Source organism: Ambystoma mexicanum, chromosome 5p, assembly GCF_040938575.1.
Source record: "Ambystoma mexicanum isolate Mex_15411 chromosome 5p, UKY_AmexF1_1, whole genome shotgun sequence".
In the NCBI taxonomy this organism is placed as follows: Eukaryota; Metazoa; Chordata; class Amphibia; order Caudata; family Ambystomatidae; genus Ambystoma; species Ambystoma mexicanum.
The window spans coordinates 842,690,338-842,712,571 of record NC_090930.1 but is presented as its reverse complement, the minus strand read 5'-3'; positions in this window follow the sequence as shown (position 1 = coordinate 842,712,571).

Genomic DNA, 22,234 nt, shown 5'->3' with positions numbered 1-22,234 from the left:
CTTTGTACGAGAACCGTATAGTCTGGATATATTGTTATCCTGGCCCCGTTTCTTGTTATGTTCCCTCCTTCTCTTGAGAAAGTCAGGATTTTTTCCCTGTCCTTGAAGTTCATAATTTTTGCTATCATTGGTCTTGGTGGTGCTCCTGGGCGCGGTTTCCTAGTTAGCGCCCGGTGTGCCCTCTCTACTACGAAGCCTTGGGACAGGGTCTCAGCTCCCACTTCTTGGATCAGGAGGTTCTCTATGTAGTTCGTGGGGTCTCTACCTTCCTCCCCCTCTGGCAGCCCCACTATGCGTACGTTGTTGCGCCGGGCCCTGCCTTCTGCGTCTTCAGCTCTGCGTTCTAGTATATTGATTCTCTCCAGTGCCTCCGACATTTGTGTTCGCGAGGTGGTTACTTCCACTGAGTTGCTCTGTACTTGTTGTTCTACTGTTGTCATCCTCTCCGCCAGGTTCCTCGTATCTTGTCTGAGGAGTCCTACATCCACCATCACTGCGTCCATTTTGCCTTCTATCGACGTCTTTAACGCCCCTATGGCTTCTAATATGCTGCCTTCCACTTGCCTGATCTCTCCTTGCGTGGCGTATGGCTCCGGCGTAGCTTTCTCCCCTGCCTCCGGTTGCTGGTCATCACTTTTGCGGGCAAATGTCTCCATGACTGTTTGTCTTCCTCTGCTGCTTTTTGGCTTGTCTGGCATGCTGGTTCCTGCTACTCTTGGCTTGCAGTTAGGTCCTGCTTGGTCGGGGTCTGTTTGCGCTTCGGTGAGTTCTTACACGGTCCTCGCACTCACTTTCGCACTTTCCTGCGTGTGTTGGCTTTTAGTGAGCGTCTTCCTTCTGTGTCTTTTCCCCCCGTTGTCCGTTTGCCGTGTCTCTCTGTAGTGTTCTCTTCCCGCACGCCTGTGGGTACTTGCAGTCTGTGTTTAGCGTGGAGCGGCTCTTCCCCTAGTCTCTGCCTTTGTTCTGGTGTTGTGGCGGGGGGTCCGTCGTGTCGGGTGGATTTGTGGCTCGTAGTTACTGTTGGGTTATGTTCTCTCACCCGCTTACTAGTGGTCTTTGGGGCAGCCGATTGGGCCGGGGTCTGGGTCTGTGTGTATATTTTTTTTTTTTTTTTGCACACCTCGTTATGTCTCTTCTGTTTTGTTGGGCCTCTGCTCCCCTCGCAGGCTCCGCAGTCTGTCTCTTGTTTCCTCGGTCTTCGTTCTGATGACTCGGCGCTGCCTCACCTCTCAGGATCTCTCGCTGCTCTGCCGGGTCTCCGCTGCTGCTGGCCACCTCCGCGTCGGCAGGGGAGGGCTCTTCTTCGGTCCGATCTGTGGGCCGCCTCCCATTCATGGGTCGCGACGTTTTTACCTTCTCCAGTTCGGTGCCACGCGATTTCTTGCAGTGCTCGGGCTCCTCCTTCGCCTGCTGCCGTCGGTACCTTGTCCTTCCGCCGCTCGGGGTGGTGCTCCGGTCCTGCTCGGGCCGGGTGTTGGTCCGCTGTCTCCCTCGGCTCCGCTCTGTACCGGCAGGGAAGGGCTCTTTTCGGTCCGGTCTGTGGGCTGCCTCACGTTCTCCGCTGCCTCGCCTTTCGGGATCCCTCGTCGCTCTGCTGGGTCTCCGTTGCTGTTGCTCACCTCCGCGTCGGCAGGGAAGGGCTCTCCTTCAGTCCGATCTATGGGCCGCCTCCTGTTCTTGAGCCACGCCGTCTTTACCTTCTCCGGTTCGGTACCGCGTTGCTGCGTGCAATGTCGTCTCGGGTTCTTCCTCCACCTGCTGCGGTTGCTGCCTCGTGTTTCCGCCGCTCTGGTGGTACTCCGGTCCTGCCTGGGCTGGATGTTGGCCGGCTATCTCACCCGGCACCGCTCTTCTCCTTCGGTCTTTCTTCGTGTGTTGGGACGCGGGTCGCTATTTCAGCGTTGTGCGCCCGCCATTTTGTTGGTGGTGCCGCGCGTCTCTCCCTCTTCCCGTTTTCACTCTTCCGACCTCCGTTTTTCCTCGGGTCTTCTCCCGTGTGTGCCTTGGGTCTTCCGATGCCTTTTCCTGGCGTTTGTTCGGTTTTCTACACTGTATTTTCGCCTTTCTCAGGATCGTTAGTCGGATCTAGTGGGAGCCTCTCGGAGTCTGCTCACGCTTGCATGGCCGCCAAGCCACGCCCCCCTCGGCCCCATTGTTAGTTGGGGCTGCTGGTTTTTGGGGCTTTCTTTTTCCCGTGGCATTTTATTTGCCAGGGTAAGGGAAGTTAAGGGCTAGGGCAGTATTTAGGGGGGTAAATATAGGAAAATAAATTAAATAAATAAATAAAAAAATAGAAATAAATAAATAATAATTTTCAGAATGGTATTTTTGGTATTATATATTACCGGTTGGGTGATAGCAAGTGCTTAGTTAACTCGGTTCAAAGATTGTATTTTGTCAATTGGGGTATAGGTCCTCGGGTAGATTTTGGCTCGGGAGCCTGGGATAGCTAGTTTAATTTTCAAGGGGCATATTTTAGTGCACAACCAGATTATTGGTGCACTATGGTGGGTCAGAGAGCCAGCAAGAAGGGTCTGGTTGATGCTAGGGCTCTGAGGGAGGCCCTGGAAATAATCAGTAAGGCATCTAAGGCCCAATTGGAAGGGGCGGTAGGGGAATTAACGGGAGAAGGGGAGGTAGGTGGGTGCAGGCCACAGCGTAGAGCTTGCGCTGATGGGGCTCTCAAAGCAGTGGTGGCTTGCACCCCCGCGGCGGGGAGAGGGGAGGTTTGGGAATCCAGGGGCAGGAAGATGAGGAGGGAGATAGATAGGAGGGCGTCCGGGGGAAAAATAATTTCTGGTGGGGAGCCAGTGAGGGAGGGAGTAAATGATAGCCGAAGGGAAGCTAGGATGGCTCAAAAAGAGGTGGGTCAAGGGAACCAGGGTGGGGGCGGTGATGGGGCACAGAAGTGGGCGACAGAGCAGAGGGGAAAAGGGGGTAAATACCTGCAGAAGAGTGCAGGTGGGAGAAGGAGGGAGAGGTCCCCATCAATTGAGGATGTTAGAGTGGGGTGCGGAACGGCCCCCCCGGGTAGGAGGAGTGAGGGCGGAGGGTGCTGCACAGCCCCCGCTGTTCAGGTGGAGGTAGAGGGTTTTAGTACGGCCCCTCCTCGGTCAGCAGAAGGAGAGCCTAGAGGGTGCAGCACGGCCCCTAGCGATGAGGATTCCAGGGTGGAGGACGGCATGCCTCGCCCTAGAGACGAGGACCAGACAGGGGTTTCTGCGGCCCCGCCGAGAAGACGTCAAAGGAGTGGCGGGGGCGGACGCCCCGGGCTCGCACGAAGAAGATCAACTCAACTCGGGCATAAGCTTGCATCCACAATAGTATTTAAGGGGTGATGAAGTTGGATTGGAGGAGTATGTGGGGCAGTGGGAGGTAGAAGGTTATAGGGCTGTAAGGGAAAGGGGGGAGGAGAGAAGAAGTTTGAGGTGGGATCAGGAAAGGCAGGTGCAGGGTGGTCGGGGGCAAGAGGTCGGGGGAACTATTGGCTGGGTGAGTCTGCTGATATGTTTTGTCCCCGCAGTAGGAGCACTCTAAGAGAAGAGATGAGGAGCATCGGTGTGGACGCCAGACCGCAGACAGGCTTTGTGGAAAGAGGTGAGCGGGAAAGGGAATGGTCATCTGCATGGCAGAGAGGGGACGGGAAATGAAGGGTTTGGTCTGCAAGGGGTAAGGAAGGAAGTTGGTGTACAGGCCATTGGAACCTCGGGGGATGAGAAGAGCATTTGCTCAGTGGAGGTTCAAACGGACAAGGTGGTGGAGCCATTGGTGCTAGAGGTACAAGTTGAAAAAGAAAAGGAGGTTGAAGTGAAAGGAAAGGGGAAAGAACTGCCTTACATGGGTATCACAAAACCTTTGGGGGCACACTTGATGGCAGCGACCAGGGAGAAGATTCAGGCGGGGGAATTTGTAGATGTTTTTAAGTTGCTCCATAGAGAAGTGAGAGCAAAGATGGGGTCTAAAAAAGAAGAGAGGGAACTGGCTTCGCGCCCAAGGGTCCCGGTGACCATTGAGAATTGGACGTCGGCATTTATCATTTATGCCAGTGTATATTGTGAAAAATTCCCGGAGCGATGCGTGGCTCTGCTTAAATATATGGATGTAATTAGGAGGGCTTTCACGAGTTTTGGGGGCTTTACCTGGGTATGCTATGATGAGGAATTCAGAGCAAGAATGGCGGAGGACAGTCAGGCTGTCTGGGGGAGATAGACATGGATCTTTGGCTGCAATGGATGGCTCCAACGGGGCCTGCCCCGACATTGCACACGGCAAGTGGGCTGCCTGTGCCTTTCCGACCCTTTCTTGGTCGCCCCGCCCGTGAGGGGGCTGGGGAGGAGGCGGAGGACAGCCCTCAACAGCATGTTGGGCGTTTAATAAAGAAGGCTGCACGAGGTGGATGTGCAAATTTAAACACGAGTGCAGCAGGTGTGCGGGTCGGCATCCGGTTACAGATTGCTTTAAGGCAGGGGACAGGGGGTCAGGGCGAGGAGTGGGGCAAGGAGGTGGGGGGAAGGACCGCATGCCAGGTAAATTGGGGTGTGCTGGTAGGTCGGGCTCGGTTTATCGTAAAAGGAGGGAGGGCACAAGGTTTGATGAGAGGTTTTGGGGGAGATCCAAAGGGGGTAGGAGAGGGGTGAGGAGGAAGACGCGTAGGTAGGGCAGGGGAGGGCCACAGGGGGGATGTCATTGTGGAAATTGTTAAAGGCTGGTGGCCGTCGTTTGGAGGGCATGAACGACGGTGGCGAAGCCCTCACGCTTGCCGCACGACAAGGTGAGTAAGCGTCAGGCTGCATGGACGGAGGTGCGGGAGCGTCTCTGGTGCAGCAGGGGGGAGTGATGAGATGGGTCTGCATGGACGGGGGTGCTCTAGGGCCCCTGGTGCAGCTGGGGGAAAAAAGTGGAGTAACAAAGCAAGGTGCTGGAAGAGGAATTTATATGGATTGGTCTGCATGGACGGGGCGCATGTTTGGCCCCTGGTGCAGCGGTGGAGAGGAGTAAGGCAGAAAAGGGGCCTGCATGGACGGGGGTGCAATAGGGCCCCTGGTGCAGGTGGGAAACAGTTGGTAATGGACGCAAGGAGCGTGAAGATTAGTTATATGGAAGGGACTGCATGCAAGGTTTGGCCCCTGGTGCAGAGGCGAAGAGGAGTAATAAAATAAAGGGCCTGAATGGAGGGGTGTGCACGTGGGCCCCCGGTGCAGGGGGGGGCAATGCAGGGCCATATTAATAAGGTGATGGAAGGTGGGGGGCAAGGGTGCGCAGGAGGGTAATAGTTTAGAGGTAAAAGGGGGGCTAGGTGGGTTTAGGTGTATTGTTTAAAGGTTAGGTGAAAGGTGCGAAATATAGGGGGACAGGTAGGAGAGGGTGTTTCCGGAGAGGGATAAGGAGATGGCCAGGTGAAAATGGGTTCTGTAGGAAGGTGTTATTATTGGTGTGGGAAAGGTTAGGAGGTTGGAACTCATTCATTTAGGAGGGGTGCATCATCTGAAGGTAGCAGGCTGGGCTATTCAGAGGAGTAGGTGAAAAGGTTGGGACGCGGGAAGTAAGGGAGATACAAAGGGTATGTCAGGGACCGGGGCAAACAGGATGTCTATAGAAATGTTCAGTAGGTAGCAGGAGTGTTGCATTTATTAGGATGTTGTTGATTTGTAAGTGATTTTTTCATTTCTTTTTCAGATGCTGCGAGGAGGTCGGGTGAGATGTCAAAAATCTGGTTTGTGGGACATTCTAGGGTTAAGTGGGCGGGGAAAGAAGCTGAGAAAGGGGTTGTTGGCAGGCAACTGGGTTGCAACTATAAAGATGTTGTGGTAAAATGGTCTGGGTTTTGGGGCTGCGTTGGGATCAGTTGCTTCCTATGTTGGTGGGGTTGAGGGAAAGCTATGGGCCTCCAGATGGGGGGATTATTCATGGTGGGGAAAATGATCTGGTAAGGGATACGGGTGTGGCTCTGCTTAGGAAAATAAAAAGGGTTTTTGTTAGGGGTCCGACAAGTGTGGCCTCAAGCAGTTTGGAGGGGAGCGAGAAGTGAAGGAGCGATAGAACGGGCTAGGAAGGGGATAAACAGAGAGATGGTTAAGTTTTGCGCCTCGGTGGCGGTACAGGTTATGGACCATAAGGAAATAGTCTATGAGGGATTGATGATCTTTAGAGAGGATGGTGTACACTTGTCGCTTTATGGGATTAATCACTATCTGGCGGACTTGGGCTCTTGGCTGGGAGAGTGGTTAAGGAGTTGGAGGTAAAAAAATCTGGTGGGGGTGGGGCAGAAAGAACACCTCGGTGGAGGGTTTTTCTGGTGCCGGGGGCATGGCCCCTTTAGATGTGGGGGGAGGGAAGCACAATGGGGGAATGGCACGGGAAAGGATGGGGTGGTGCTGTTTGCACAAGCGGGCCACCCCAGGGGAACAGGTATTGAGCCTGGAGGGGCATGGCCCCGGGGAGAAAGCGGGACGCCTGGAAAAGGAGTAAGGAGACGGTAGGGTCCAAGGGATAGTTAGGGAGGAAGTGGCTTTATTTAATTATTTAATTGTTGGGGGAAATGAAAATGTTAAATTATTTAATTGGTTGTTTAAAATATTTCTTTAGTCTGTAAGGCCATGGAGTCAGGTAAGCGTTTAATTGTAAGCTTTGGCCTGTCACATTAAAGCAATCTTTTCCACTTTTAAACGAGTCTGGGTTTTTGTGCAGTAAGCCAAAATGTTACTTTGAGCCAACGCAATAGTAATCAGTAACATCAAGTCTGCAGTATGAAATGGTAAATTGAACTTCATGCCCATAGGCTCTGCACAGATATTTTCTACGGATCTACGTGATCACTGTGAATCCGAAAACATCGAAATTGAGTGATTAAATAAAAAAAACATTATTTTGAGCATTTCTTACCTTAATTAGTAGTGCTCAGGGTTTAGGTCTCCCCAAAACGTGATTTCCTTATCCAGAGGTCGCATCCGAAATCTCGTGATATTTCAGAACTAAACAAAGAACGATTGAACGCAGACCTCAGGGACATTGGAGTGTGCATCTGTGATGCAATGACTAAAAAAGAGGTGGACGCCCCTGAAACCCTGAAACTGCATGAATTAGTCCAACCCGTGTCAGAACGCTACCGTACCAAACCACACATCCACGTTCTGGTACGTTTTTTTAATTTGTATATAATGGCATGATAACTGCGTATTTTACAGACTCGAAATACCTGTGTTTCAATATGAAATGGCAAAAAAAGAAATCTGATCATTTTGGACCTGTGAAATACACAGTAATAGTACATTAGAATTTTTAAAATTGATGTTTTGGAGCCATACCCTTTTCTGCAGACCCATGTGCCTCGGCGACCTCCTTCCAGCATCAGTAGGACCTGGAAGTATTAGGATCATGTTTCACTTTCTTTCCTGTTACTGTCTCGTATTCCACAAGACACAATTAGAGCATGGATTCTGCCAAGCAATGGTTGGTGATATCAATTAGAGCGGGTACGTTTTTCGGAAGATCCTAAATAAACGTATATAAGGGGATTTATATATAATCATCTTCGTAAGACATGGGGCCTCATCACGACTCCGGCAGTAGCCGTGCCGGTAAAAACGGCAGGCTGCCACCGGAGTCGTGTTTTTTTTTCCAGCGCATGGCAATGGGGAATCAGCGGGGCATTACAGCCCCGGCCGTCCGTGCTGCCAGGCGCCGGAAAAAGTAACTCCAAGGGGAATGGGGAGGACAGAAGCACTGGCAACGTTCAAAACGGTGCCGGTGCTTCTGTCAAAGTCTGGAAGCGGGTGCCGTTCTGACCCCCTGGCGGGTGGGACAGCACCCGCCCGCAGAACTCGCAGTGTGCCGGTCCGGTAACAACGGTGCCGGCAATTATATATGGGGTGGTGGGTTAGGGTAATAAATATTGTGAGGGGAGTATGGAGGGACTGCAGGGGTCTCCCATGCATATAATTGCGTTGAAATGTGTAAAAACAAAACAAAAATCTACATTTTTATCTACAGGATGTTCTGTGCAGTAATCACACAGATCCCATGTCTCATAGGGTTCTATGTTTTACCGAACTTTCGCTGCAATTTTTTGGCCCTTCTTTTATTGAGTTTTTTTGCTGCCCTCCACCCCTCCCCCACTCTTTCCCCATCCCATAGTGCCCCACCCAAACCCCCTAACTGAAATTAGCAGCAAAAATGTGGTGAAAAGGCACAGTAAAAAAAGTCTTCAGCGACATTTCTGCAGTAAAAAGACTGGATACAGTCTACCAAAGGGGTTTGTAACTTGTGACTCTCCAGATGTTTTGGACTACAACTCTAACGATCCCCCACCACTGACTATGCCAGCTGGGGCTGATGGTAGAAGTAGTCCAAAACATCTATAGAGGCAAATGTTGCAGACCCCTGGTCTAGCAGCGCGAGCCTGTAGCTGTCCGGTGCGGAATTGTTGTAAGAAGCCTCTCATTTCACGTGGTGTTGCTCTAGCTCAGTCCTATGAATGCATCAAAGCTCTTACCATCTGCCTCCGCGTGCCGATGACATAGGAGCGAAACCATCTCATCTCGCGCATATTGTGTAGAACGCCAAAGAGCGGAAGCTTCTCATTAGGCGCTGCACCGCACATTGGCGCGAGTCCAACATGAAAAAAAATCCCGCCATGGCAGGCTGTCAAAGGCAGCGCTGCTTTTATTTCCTCTTGAAAAGGCACAGTTGGAGGTTACATGATGCTTTGCTGTTTCAATAAACGCTGCTTTGATGAGAAACTGTGGTTTTCTGTTGACGTTCCCGTCCTTGGCTTTGAGCGTATGTTTCAGAAAACAGTCCTACAAAATTTGGAGTGTATATGGCCGCTTGCCCACATGGATATGTTGGGAGATGACGTTAAAAAAACATTACAAAAAATAGATATGTGACAGTGGATAAATGAATTGGCTTACGCGGCTTCCTCTTAAGAAAAATGGGTTTCTATTTCTAATATAGTTTTTATAGACAATCATTGCAACTTTTCATACCAGACATTACAAATTGCGGATCCAGCCATTAACATCAATGAAATCATAACATCTTTTTAAAATGCACTCCTCAACCAGAGGGCTGGAAGAAGGTACATTACCATGGTATAGTATTCTGATATAGTCTACAGTACACATCATAGAGAAGGCCAACAAAGGACATGCAGTTGCTAATATTCCAAAGTTATGTAAACTGAAAAGCAATCAAAGTGAATAGGGAAAGTGGGGGCGTGAAGGGGGCGTCTGAAGAAGACAAGGCAATGTGTTAAGATGGATTTCTGAACTCTGACCTGGTGGGCAGAGGTTCAGAAGGACAGCCTAGTTTCTTGGAACAGGGTAACCTTCTGGACAAGCCAGACCAATCAAAGTAGCTTGGCGCCGGTCAAGACTAGGTCTTAGAAGGGGTGAGGGCGACTGAAAGCCCACAATGAGCACACACAGTAAAGGACACTACAAATCACTCCCAGTCAGGTGTATATATCAAAAATACATATGCATATATTCAAGGCCTTTGAAATCAAACACAAAGCAATTATCAACAGTTATACTTCAAACCGCTACAACACTTCTATAACACATATATACAATACCAAGTGGCCTAAAGGATTAGTGCACAGAATGGGTCCACAACCTAGGAGGCAAGGGAGCAAGCAGCGCAAATAGACTTTAGGCAGTTCTTCATCAATCAAACCGGAACTAAGAGGCAGTCCAGTCCCTACGAAGAGTGGAGCCTAGTGCTCAAAAGTACTTTTAGGTGCTGGTTCACGCAATTGTGTGGTAGAGCAAAAAAGGAGTCTCTTGCAGGGGCTGTAGCAGCTCAGGAAGGTGGGTGAGGCGATGAAGAATAAGTTCCCACTATTCGTGGAGGGTCTCCCCGAGAGGACAGAACAGGTTCCAGGAGTTGGAAATGGGATGGTAGCACAGGTTACCTGTGGAAAGGTGAGTGGCCCTCAGAGGACACTAGTGTGTAAAAATGGATGGATGCTCTAGGGCCCACCGGTAAGGGTTGCAAGTACTTACCGAGCTCTGGCGCAATCCGAACCAAACTTCAGCAGTCCAGCCCACTTTGGTTGCAGGTTCAAATGCAGGCATTGTGCGGCTCTGCAGCTTTCATCGGCTGAGTTACAGCGATGAGTCCATGGCAGGACAGTAGCGATTTCTCTGCTCCTGGTGAAGGGATGAGGTCAGTTTCACTGCAGCAGGATTCAGGGCACAGAGGGGCACAGCAGCAAGGCACCTGCAAAGATCGTAACCACAGCTGGGCGACACAGTGACCAGGTGTACTCGGGCTTGGGCGCTCTCTCTTTATTCTAGAGCTTGGAATCCCAAGTGTATGAAATTTGGTGTCAGAGTGCTGTGACAACAGAGCTTACAATCTACCAAGCTTCAAGTGTCAATTCAAAACACGAGCGGTTTCAGAGCAAAGGTCCTGCACAAGCTGGTTTGTTCACTGGTTGGCCCAGGAACACTTCTGAAGAGGCTCGCTTGCAGATTAAGATGAATGTGCTGTGAATGGTTGTTCCCACTATTCAAATGGGTCAAAGCACCTTTGCAGACCTTCTTGGACGATCAGATGCAGAGGGGTCCCACAGGACGTCAACAGGTTCAGGGTGCCAAACCTTCCAGCGGGTCACCAGTGGTTTCTCGACTTGGCTTCTTAGTTTCAGGATACTTGGATCCTATCCTGGGTTCAGTGAGAACTCAAGAGATTGACATAATATGGGTGTTTGGAGCCTTCTCTTATCCAAAATCTCCTTTGCGCCAAATCGAAGAGGACCCAATGGGAGATCTGCTTACATAAAGGCACACCAGACATGGACCAATCACAGACCATGGTGGTCCCAGTCATTCCCAGCACACCAGACTCTCTGGCACCCAGGATGTGTATTGGAACTAGACAGTCCAGCCCACATCCTAGAGGCACACACACAAGGCCTGCAGAAGCCCACAAAAGCTTGGCATTTCGCTGGAGAATTTGTGACCAAATTAGGACTGACCCGGGTCTCCTTGTCCTGGGAAAGGCAAAGGGACAAGATGGCCAAAGGACAGGACAAAGAACCTTGTGGCATAGCCATTTTGGAGCCAGGCCACCTTCCTGTGCCAACCGTGGTAATTGCGGTTTGCATGGCAAGAAAGGGTTAAAAATATGCGAAAATATAAGCTGCCACCAGCCCTGTCCAAGGCACACCTGTACTTCTACCACAAACGAAAGTAGACCCAAACACACAGTACTGTAAGGTACTTTGTGCACTGGTAACATGTTGCAGAAAAGGTGCAACATAGGAAAGGAATAAGGGAAACAAAGTCTCCCAGTACTGACTGAAAGCCCAGTGGAGTGCAGCAGAAGGCTTTGCTCCACTGGCAAAAGTCAGACTAAGGTGTTTAAACAGCAGCAAATTACACATAAATGGGAAACTTTCTTAACACTCACCCCTCCCAGACCAAGCACAGGGGGAATTAATCCACCCCTGGATGCGTCTCATGTTCAGGTCGTTTAAACATTCTGGACAACCCATCAGCATTGCTATGTTGGACACCTGGCCTATGCTCAATAGTGAAGTCAATCCCGTGCAGGTTTATGGACCACCTGAGCAACTTAGGATTCTCTCCCTTCATGTTGATTAGCCACTTTAAGGATTTATGGTCAGTTTGCAAAGTGAAGTTGGTCCCATAGAGGTAGGGCCCCAGCTTCCTTAGGGCCCACACAACAGAGAAACATTATTTTTCTACTGTAGACGACATGAGCTCTCTGTCCTTAACCTAGAAACTAATTAATCCAATAGGGTGTTCCTTACCCTTCTCATCTACTTGTGATAGTACAGCTCCTATCCCAGTGTCAGAGGAATCTGTCTGCACAATAAAAGGTCTTTGGTGCTCAGGGGCCCTGAGAACAGGGGCCTGGCACAAGGAGTCTTTTAATCCATTAAAGGCCTTCCCACAATCCTCAGACCAAGATTCCTTTCTGGGTTTGTTTGGAGTTTTGAGAGCAGTCAGAGGGGCAGCTATGGTGTCATATTCTGCCATGAAGTTTCTATAGTACCCTTTGAGTCCTAAAAATGCTCTCACCTGGGTTTGTGTAGTGGGGTAGGCCAGTCTTGTACTGCTTGTCCCTTACTGGGAAGAGGCAGTATCTTCCCTCTACCTACCTCATGTCCAAGGAAGACACTGAGCCTTGTCCAATCTGGCACTTACTGGTCTTTATGGTCAAGTGGGCCTTCTGAAGAGCCTGCAACACAATCCTGGGGTGTTTCACATGATCCTCCCAGGTGGCATTGAAAACTGCTATATCATCTAGATATGCTAGACAGAATTCATCCAACCCATTAAGGACATGATTCACAAGCCTCTGGAAAGTGGCATGTACATTATTCAACCCAAAAGGCATTACCATGAACTGGTAAAGGCCCTCTGGAGTTGAGAATGCTGTCTTCTCCTTGGCATGTTCTGGAAGAGCTTTTGTTACACTTCGGGCATAAGCTTGCTCCAGTGCATCGCTTCCTACCTCTTTTTTGCGCTGGTAACGTAGTGCCAATGCATCCGTCTGGCACAGGCATCGGTTGCCGTGGAAACTGTTTGCGAGAAAGACGCTTCCGCGTCACGTGACACATCACGTGCATACTGCAGACGCACGTATGCGTTAGCCCCTCCCCTTGGGGTTTAAGTTTGGCATTGTTGAGGAGTTTGGTGCTGCTAATTGTGGTATTAGTTATTGCCTTTTGATTCGTCCTCCGAACTGCTTATCGGAAGAACTCTTTCTGCCAATTCTGGTTTCTGATGCGGAACGTCACTGGATTGCCTTCGTCCTTTCCTGATTGAATTCTGCTTACATGGCATTCTGACACAGAACGTCCATGGACTGCCTCCGTCTTTTTCGCTTGGTCTCTGCTTACCTGACATCTGATGCGGAACGTCTCTGGACTGCCTCCGTCCTTCCCGCTTGGTCTCTGCTTACCTGGCATCTGACGCTGAACATCCCTGGACTACCTCCGACTTTACTAAGTAAGTCCTACTATCATATTTGTGTGTTCCTTCTCATACGCTTATACACAGAGAGTAGTGTATTCCGTCTAAAAGTTATCCTTTCTACCATGAGATACTCTATATACATCTCATAACTAAAGCTTCATTTTTGGGAACTTATATTATTCTGACTGTTGACGCAACCCAGACCTTCACTGTGATATTCCAGCTCCCTTGTGCATATTGGAATGCTCTGCTGATACATGCACCATCCCATGACTAGTGTGTCCCTTGTGCCATCCGGGTTACTACCCTATACTAACCTTCCTGTTTATTATTTTTCCCTTGTCGTTGTAAGTACTTCTAACCTGGTATTTATTAAATACTAACTCAGTTGAACCTCAGGTTAGTGAGCATCACTAGGCATTCCTTAAGGAATCTAATTGTACCTGTTATCCAACTTATTGTGTGGGGTTTCTATTATAGGTCCTGAACAGAGTCAGTAATCCACCTTCCTAGCCATAGCTGTCTATCCATCAGGTATTTAAGGGTGTGAGGTGTTCTTGGTAGTGAAATAATCAACTACAATTCCTGTTGTTAACCCTTTGCCTTGTTTCTTGCAGCATTGGTTTGGCGGTGGGCGTGTTCCCCGCTCTTTTGTGCGATCAACTCCTCTGTCTATCCACATTTGGAATAGCAGAGAGGTGTGTCGTAAAGAAGAGCCCCTCTTAGAGGAAGCCTGAATCTTTGTATTCAGGAGTACTGGAGTACTGAAGATTGGTTATCGCTTCCTGTGCTACACTTCTTGCTGGGTCGTTAACTCATCGCCCCAAGCTGTCAAGTGTGGTGAGTAACAGAATTAGCAGCCTGGACAATGTCAACAGAACCGATAGATCCTTTGGTGCAGATAATTCAAATAGTCACCTAATTACGGTCAGACTGACCGGTGCTCAGGAAGCATTACGCCAATGCATGGATGCTATCCAGGCCTTGGTAACCACTCCAGTACCAGAGGGGACAGGAGCAGGGGCTATGGCTTCGGGGTCTGGTTTTCCTGCACCAGCCCAGGAACCCGCTCCTGTAATGCTTGTTAAGACGGATTTCTGAACTTTGTCCTGGAGGCGCAGAGGTTCAGAAGGCCAACCTAATTACTTGGAACAGGGTAACCTCTGGACAAGCCAGACCAATCAGGGTAACGATCGCGGCGGTCAAGACTAGGTCTCAAGAGGTGTGAGGGTGACTGAAAGCCCGCAATAAGCACACAAAGCAAGGACACTTACAAATTACTCCAAACAGGTGTTATATTAAAATATATACACATTTATTCCAAGGCCTTTGCAACAATGACCGTAGCGAGAAATCACAATAAAACTCTAGTAAACCAACACATACCAAACCAATACAATATATATACAAATACAAACGAGTCTAAAGAGTTAGACGCACAAAATGTGTAGTCCACCTAGAAGGGGAGGAAAACAGGCAGTGCGAAATAATGATTAGACCCAGTCCGCCTTCAGAGGCACCTAACTAAAAGGAAGTCCAAGCCCTACGAAGAGTGGAGCCTTGTGCTCAAAAGTACCTGCACACGCTGGTACCAACGGGCAAAAAGGGGAGTCTCTTCGAGGGAATCAGGCAGTTCAGTTCGGTGAACAAATGAAGATGAACAGAGCTCCGTGACTCAAGCGCAGCCTCCACTGTGGGCAGAAGCAGAGCGCGCATACGAAAAGGCGGGCTGTTTGACACAGCGGGGAAAAGCTATGGGCTCCTGCAGGAGGGCGACCAGTTCCTAGATATGCTACTCACCGGTCCGCGATGCAAGCAGACCCAGGCTTCTCCGCGTCAGTTTCAGTGCTGGCAGGTTCAGGGGAGCAGGGGACGCCTCGTCGTCGTGTAGATTCTGCAGCCGCAGAGTTGAATTGAGGGTGTCCCAAACGCAGTGAACCCGCACAGTTTGTTACCACCGCAGGGCAACGGAGCGGCCGTGTGTATCTCAGCCAAATGTACACTACTCACTTCAGACCTGGGAATGCCAAGTGTACAAATCGTGTGAGAGTGACAAGGACTCGAAATACAACACAACCTGACGGCGGTTACAGAGCAAGACTCCTGGGTAGGCTGGTCAGTCTGCTGGATGGCCCAGAGACACTTCCGAAGGCTTACGTGCAGGAAATGGTGAAGATGCCGAGAATAGCTGCCCCCGCTATTCCAAGGGTCGAAGTACCAGTACAGGCCTTCTGGTTCGATCAGAGGTAGAAAGGGTTTCACAAAGCGACAGCAGTGCAGAGGAGCAGTCCTTCAGCGGGTCACCAGCGATTCCTCGGTTCAGCCTCGTGGTTGCAGGATACTTGGGTCCTGTATTCCTTTGTTCGTGAGAACTCAGGAGATAGACATGGTAGTGGCGTTTCCAGCCCCCTCTTATCCACATTCCCTTCGCGCCAAAACGGAGGGGACCCAATGGGAGATCCGCTCATCAAACACTCACACCATACGTGGACCTATCACGGACCACGGTGGTCCCAGGCATTCATACCACACTAGACTCTCTGGCACCCAGGATGTATATTGGGATCAGACATCCCAGCCCACATCCTGGAGGCACACACAAGGCCTGTAGAAGCCTGCGAAAGCATCTGTGTTTCGCGGGAAAGTACATGCCCAAATAAGGAAGGCCTCGGGTCGGCTCGACCTGGGGAAGGTGAAGGGGTAAGACGGTCAGCGGACAGGACAAAGAGCCTCGTGGCCTGGCCATTTTGGGAGCCAGGCCACCATTTTGGGCTAAGCGCGAGAAACGTGCTTAAAACGCCAAAAGGAGCTCAAAAACACAAGAAACGATCGCTGCCACCATTCCCTTCCGTGATTCACTTGCACCGATCATTTACAATCCAAACAGAGTATCTAGGGCCTGTAGAAGACTAGAGACCCAAGAGAGCAGTAACTTAGCTTACAGTGCCCTCTTGTGTCATGTTGCACGAAAGCTGCAACATGATAAAGAAACTACGTAAAACAGCGTTTCCCGGTACTGACTGTCTTAAGGGCATGTCAGTTTCCCCGTAAGAATGGAGCAAAAGCCCAGAGGAGTGCGGCAGAAGGCTGCACTTCTCTGGCAAAGTCTAGATCATGGTGAAAACAACAGCAAAAAGTTTAGGGGTTGCCACATGGAAGGAAAATTACCCATAATTAAGAAATCTTTCCTAACAATGCTTACTACTCAATTCCCGTTGGCCCCCCCGGAACGTTTTCTGGGGGATTCCAAACAATATCGGACTTTTGTGAAGCAATGTAAACTACACTTCCTGTGTCGTCCTGCCTTGTTTCACACTTCTTCCACAAAAGCAGCGTTTGTTCTATCCCATTTAGAGGGTACCGCCGCGGCTTGGGCCAATCCTCTGTTGGAATCTAACAGCCATGTCCTTTATAACTGTGATGCTCTTCTTACTATGATGAGCAAGGTGTTTGATACTCGATACACCACTCAAGCCTCAGATTTGGAGCTGCTGAAACTTAGACAAGGGAATTCCACCTTACTTGCATACCTGGCATGGTTTAACCAATTGGCTGCAGAGACAGATTGGCCGGAGGAGAAGAAGAATGCCTTTTTATTTACCAAGGTCTTTCAGAGGAACTTAGGGACACCCTATCCATAGTACCTGTAGTACCTACAGCCTACGGGGAATTGCTTGACTTAGAACTGCAAATAAATGCACGTAGGGCGGAGAGACGGGGAGAGAAGAGGTTGTCTCTTCCAGCCTCTACATCCTCAGATACTACCGCTTCCCATCTACCACCCCCAAAACCAATGCAGATTGGAGCTCTTAGAGGGACGTTAACGCAGGCTCAAAGGGAGTATCGCAGATCTCAAAATCTCTGCATGTTTGTGGCTCTGCAGATCATTTGTTACCTGAATGTCCCAAGAAACCTAAAAGAAAGGTGGGAAACACCAAATCCCGACAGTAGACAGAGTCCCTACGCGGGAGGTTCAATTTTGGACTCATCCAGGCCTGTTCCTATCCAGTTGTACCGCCTTCCAGTCACATTTTCCTCGACACAAGTGACCTCTTGTAAGGCAACAGCTATTATTGATTCTGGGCCAGGGGCAATCATATTGACCAATGTTTCGCTTCGACTTCCACCATTCCCTTAATACGAAGACCGAACCCGAATCGGTCAATGCAGTGGATGGATCACTCCTTGTTTCTGGGTCGGTGACGCATCAAACAGTGCCTATGCTTATGTCCACCGAGGATGGCCTCTCTGAAGAAATAACTTTTGACGTCATCAAAGCTCCAGCATAAAAGGTCATTTTGGGTATGCCGTGGTTACAATATCACAATCCAGCCATTGATTGGACTACACAGTCAATCCAGTTCCCTTCAGTGGTGTGCAACACACAATGTGTGCCTTTCAATGGTGTTACCCAAGTTAATCCATCCAAAGCCTTGGTGGTTCACTCTTCCCATATTGGGGCGGTATCAGGAGTGTATACCCTGTCTAGCCCTTCAGAGTTCTTAGATTATATGGACGTATTTGACAAAGGAAAAGCAGAGACGTTACCTCTGCATAGGATCTATGATTGTCCAATTGATTTGGTACCTGGTGCTAAAATCCCTGCAGGAAGAGTATATTCACTTACCGTGAAAGAAGACACCGTGCTAAAAGAATATATTGATGAGGCTCTTGCGATGGGCTTCATCCGTATTTCAAAGTCTCCGGCGGCGTCTCCTCTCTTTTTTGTCCCTAAAAAAGAGGGTGATTTACGTCCCTGTATAGACTAGCGGGCACTAATGCGTTTACCATAAAGAACCAGTACCTGCTTCCCTTGATATCGGTTCTTCTTGATCAACTAGGCTCCTCACAAGTATTCACTAAACTTGATCTCAGGGGTGCATACAATCTGGTGCGCATACGAGACAATGACGAGTGGAAAACTGCTTTCAAGACTCGTTATGGTTTATATGAATACCTAGTTATGCCCTTTGGGCTTTGTAACGCCCCGGTTACTCTCCAGGCCTTCATGAATTACCTCTTTCATGACATCCTAGATCAATTCGTTATAGTATATTTGGATGACATATTGATCTATTCCCATTCGCTCACAGATCACATTCAACAAGTTAGAATGGTACTCCAGCACCTGCGTGAAAATAAACTATTCGTCAAAGCAGAGAAGTGTATTTTTCATGCATCTCAGGTGGAATTTCTTGGTTACGATCTGACTGACCACGGGGTACGCATGAGCTCAGCCAAAGTAAAAGTGGTACTGGAATGGCCAGTTCCTAAGACGATGAAAGCATTGCAATCATTCTTGGGATTCGCAAACTTTTATAGGCACTTCATCCATGTGTTCTCTGCAATCTCAGCACCTCTCACTTCATTGACGAGTGCTAAAGTACCTTATCATTGGATCCCCGAAGCACAGACCTCTTTCGACCTATTGAAGTCTGCGTTCACCACTGCACCTGTTCTGAAGCACCCAGATTCCACTCTGCCTTTTTTTGTGGAAGCTGATGCATCTGGTTTTGCTATCGGTGCCAATCTGTCACAGGAGTGTCCTCAGTCTGGTGAGATTCATCCAATAGCCTTCTTTTCTCGCAAGTTGACTGCATATGAAACAAACTACACTATCACTGAAAGGGAGCTCCTGGCCATCAGAGAAACCTTCTCCAAATGGAGACACCATTTATTGGATGCCCAGCATACTGTCACCGTCTATTCGGATCACAGAAGTTTATTGGCTTTCAAATCAATGAAGTGCCTCACAGCCAGGCAGGCACGTTGGCATTTATTCTTTTCACAATACCGCTTTACCATTACTTACCGTCCTAACAAAGGTCAAGTGTCAGCTGATGCTTTATCCCGTCTACATACGGAGGAGCATTCTGTGGGGTCAAAACCGTTGTCTCTACTGCCAGATGGGGTAAAATGCGGTTGTACCGTGCAACCATCACTACGCTTACTCATTGAGGAATGGGTAGCTACCCATCCTGCAGAGGTCTCGGATCTCAATCTGGATATCGTTCAAGGATTACCCTTTATCCAAGGGTGTATATTTGTGCCTCCTGGTGAGGCCCGGACTATAGCTCTCCAGTGGGTACATGATTCCATCATTGCAGCACATCCGGGCCATCAGAAAACCCTAAAAGCTCTACGTCGCTGGGCTTGGTGGACTAACATGTCTCAGGACGTGAAGGATTACATAGCGTCCTGTGCAATATATGCTCAATGTAAGTCATCTAGAGCCAAGCCTCTGGGCTTACTACATCCATTGCCAGTCCCATATAAGCCATGGCAAATGGTGTCTATGGATTTTATTATTGAACTACCAGAGACACAGGGTTTCGATACCATCTGGGTGGTCGTTGAATACGTCACAAAATATGCCATTTTTGTACCCTGTTCCGGTTTACCGTCTGCACCCGTTTTAGCCAAATTGTTCCTGGCCAATGTTTTCAAACATTTTGGGTTGCCTTCCGTCATAGTGTTAGATCGTGGTACACAGTTTACCTCACGATTCTGGAAAGCACTTACCAGCTCACTTCACATAGATGACAGATACTCTTCTTCTTACCATCCCCAGACGGACAGTCAAATCGAGAAAGCAAATGCTACTCTGGAACAGTACTTAAGGTGTCTTTGTCTTCAGTTTCAACAAACATGGTTTACTGCTTTGCCACAAGCTGAATTTGCATACAATAATTCTCTACACTCATCCACTGGTGTTTCCCCATTCTTTGCATTATATGGGTTCCATCCCAGATCCCTGCCACTCGACCCCTCTCTTCCGGGGACCAATCTGGCGGCTCTAGCTTGTGTACGTGACTTGGATCAGATACATCGCGATGTAAGTAGTCATCTACTTCGGGCACAGGAGCATGCCAAGAAGAATGCCGATGCCCATCGGTTGCCTGCGCCGTTTATCGGGTGGGCATGAAGGTGTGGTTGTCTTCCCGTAATATAAAGGTCGCTGGCAAGAGGATGCTACTGCCACGCTTCGTGGGGGCTTATGTCATTTCTTCCATTATAAATCCTGTTGCGGTTCGGTTGGTCCTTCCGAAGTCATGGCGGATCCATCCTGTTTTTCATGTATCTCTAGTGAAGCCAGTTGTTCCTTCCACCGGTTTGCTTTCCCTTCCCTCGCCTGTTTTGGTGGATGGCAAGGAAGAGTTCGAGGTGTCTTGCATCCTGGATTGTAGGGTGTCTCGGGGTTCCCTCATGTACTTGGTGGATTGGAAGGGCTTCGGTCCTGAGGACCGCACATGGGAACCCTTGCCGAATCTCCATTGCCCCGAGTAGTTACAGGCTTTCCATTCCGCCAGGGGGTTGGGGGCAGATGCGGTTACACTTCGGGCACAAGCTTCCTCCAGTGCATCGCTGCCTACCTCTGTTTTGTGCTGGAAACGTAGCGCCAATGCATCCGTCTGGCACAGGCATCGGTTGCCGTGGAAACTGTTTGCGAGAAAGACGCTTCCGCATCACGTGACGTGTCACGTGCATACTGCAGACGCACGTACGTGTTAGCCCCTCCCCTTGGGGTTTAAGTTTGGCATTGTTGAGGAGTTCGCTGCTGCTAATTGTGGTGTCAGTCATTGCCTTTTGACTCGTCCTCCGATCTCCTTATCAGAAGAACTCTTTCTGCCGATTCTGGTTTCTGACGTGGAACGTCCCTGTATTGCCTTCGTCCTTTCCTGATTGAATTCTGCTTACCTGACATTCTGACACGGAATGTCCCTGGACTGCCTCTGTCTTTTCCGCTTGGTCTCTGCTTACCTGGCATCTGACATGGAACGTCCCTGGACTGCCTCCGTCCTTCTCGCTTGGTCTCTGCTTACTTGGCATCTGACGCGGAACGTCCCTGGACAGCTTCCGTCCTTCCCACTTGGTCTCTGCTTACCTGGCATCTGACGCAGAACGTCCCTGGGCTGCCTCCGTCCTTCCCGCTTGGTCTCTGCTTACCTGGTATCTGACGCGGAACTTCCCTGGACTGCCTCCGACTTTACTGCATCCAAGTAAGTCTTACTATCATATTTGTGCGTTCCTTCTCGTACGCTTATACACAGAGAGTAGTGTATTCCGTCTAAAAGTTATCCTTTCTACCATGAGATACTCTATATACATCTCATAACTAAAGCTTCATTTTTGGGAACTTATATTATTCTGACTGCTGATTCAACTCGGACCTACATTGTGATATTCCAGCTCCCTTGTGCATATTCGAACGCTCTGCTGATACATGCACCATCCCGTGACTAGTGCGTCTCTCGTGCTGTCCGTGTTACTACCCTATACTAACCTTCCTGTTTATTATTTTACAAACTCTTCCTATCACTGGTTCCACTTTGCGGTGAGAGTCTTACTCTCATTTTTGCTTTTTTATTTCCCACACGTCTTCCCGGGGTCTGGTCTAGGGTTCATATGCACCTTTCATGCTTTTCAGTGTACCTGACTTATATCACCACACTTTTCATTACTCATAGCCTTGTGCACAGTCCTTCACATTCTGCACAATTCCCTTGGGGCTTACCACTGTCTATGCTTCCACATTTCTTTCGTCCAATTGTGGGCTCTTTGGGCCATACCTCTCAAGGAAGACCATCCATTCCATTTCCCTTGATGGGGCCTAGCCATGTATCTTCCCAGTCAACTGTTCCATCCTATACATATCCATGGCTTTTATGGCCCATTGTTGCTCGCCTGGGAGCTTCTCTCTCTTCCACCCCGTTGCCAGGCAAGCTCTAGCTGCCAACAATAGGTAGTGTGGCATGTGGGGGAGTTTCACCCATTCCCCCTCCTCCTCCTCCATCCCAACCACTACCAGCAGGGGGTTTAAATCTCTTTCCACCCCTTCCAAGGCCTTTATTCATCCCAGGACCTCCTTCCAGTACTCCTGTACCTTCCCACATGACCACCACATATGCCAGTAATCTGCCTTTTGCCCACATTTCCTCTGTGCCCCTGGGTACATCCTGGATAGTCTTATAGGATCCCACTGCCATCTGTATAAGAGTTTGATTCGTGCAACTTGTACTGACAAGCAATGGATGTTCGGTGCGCGTTCTCACATAGTATTTTCCACTGGTGGACATCCAGCTCCATGCCCATATCCCTCTCCCATTTCCTCTTCAACATTCCTAACTCCCCTCCCTGCACCTCTAGTAGGGCCTTGTACAATTTAGTTATCAACCCCTTTGTTCCCCTCACTGAGCTCATTACCATTTCCGTCCCCGTCAGTTCCCTTTGCAGTACATTCTTCCATTTTCCTGACATCAACGTTCCCTTAAACTGCAGGT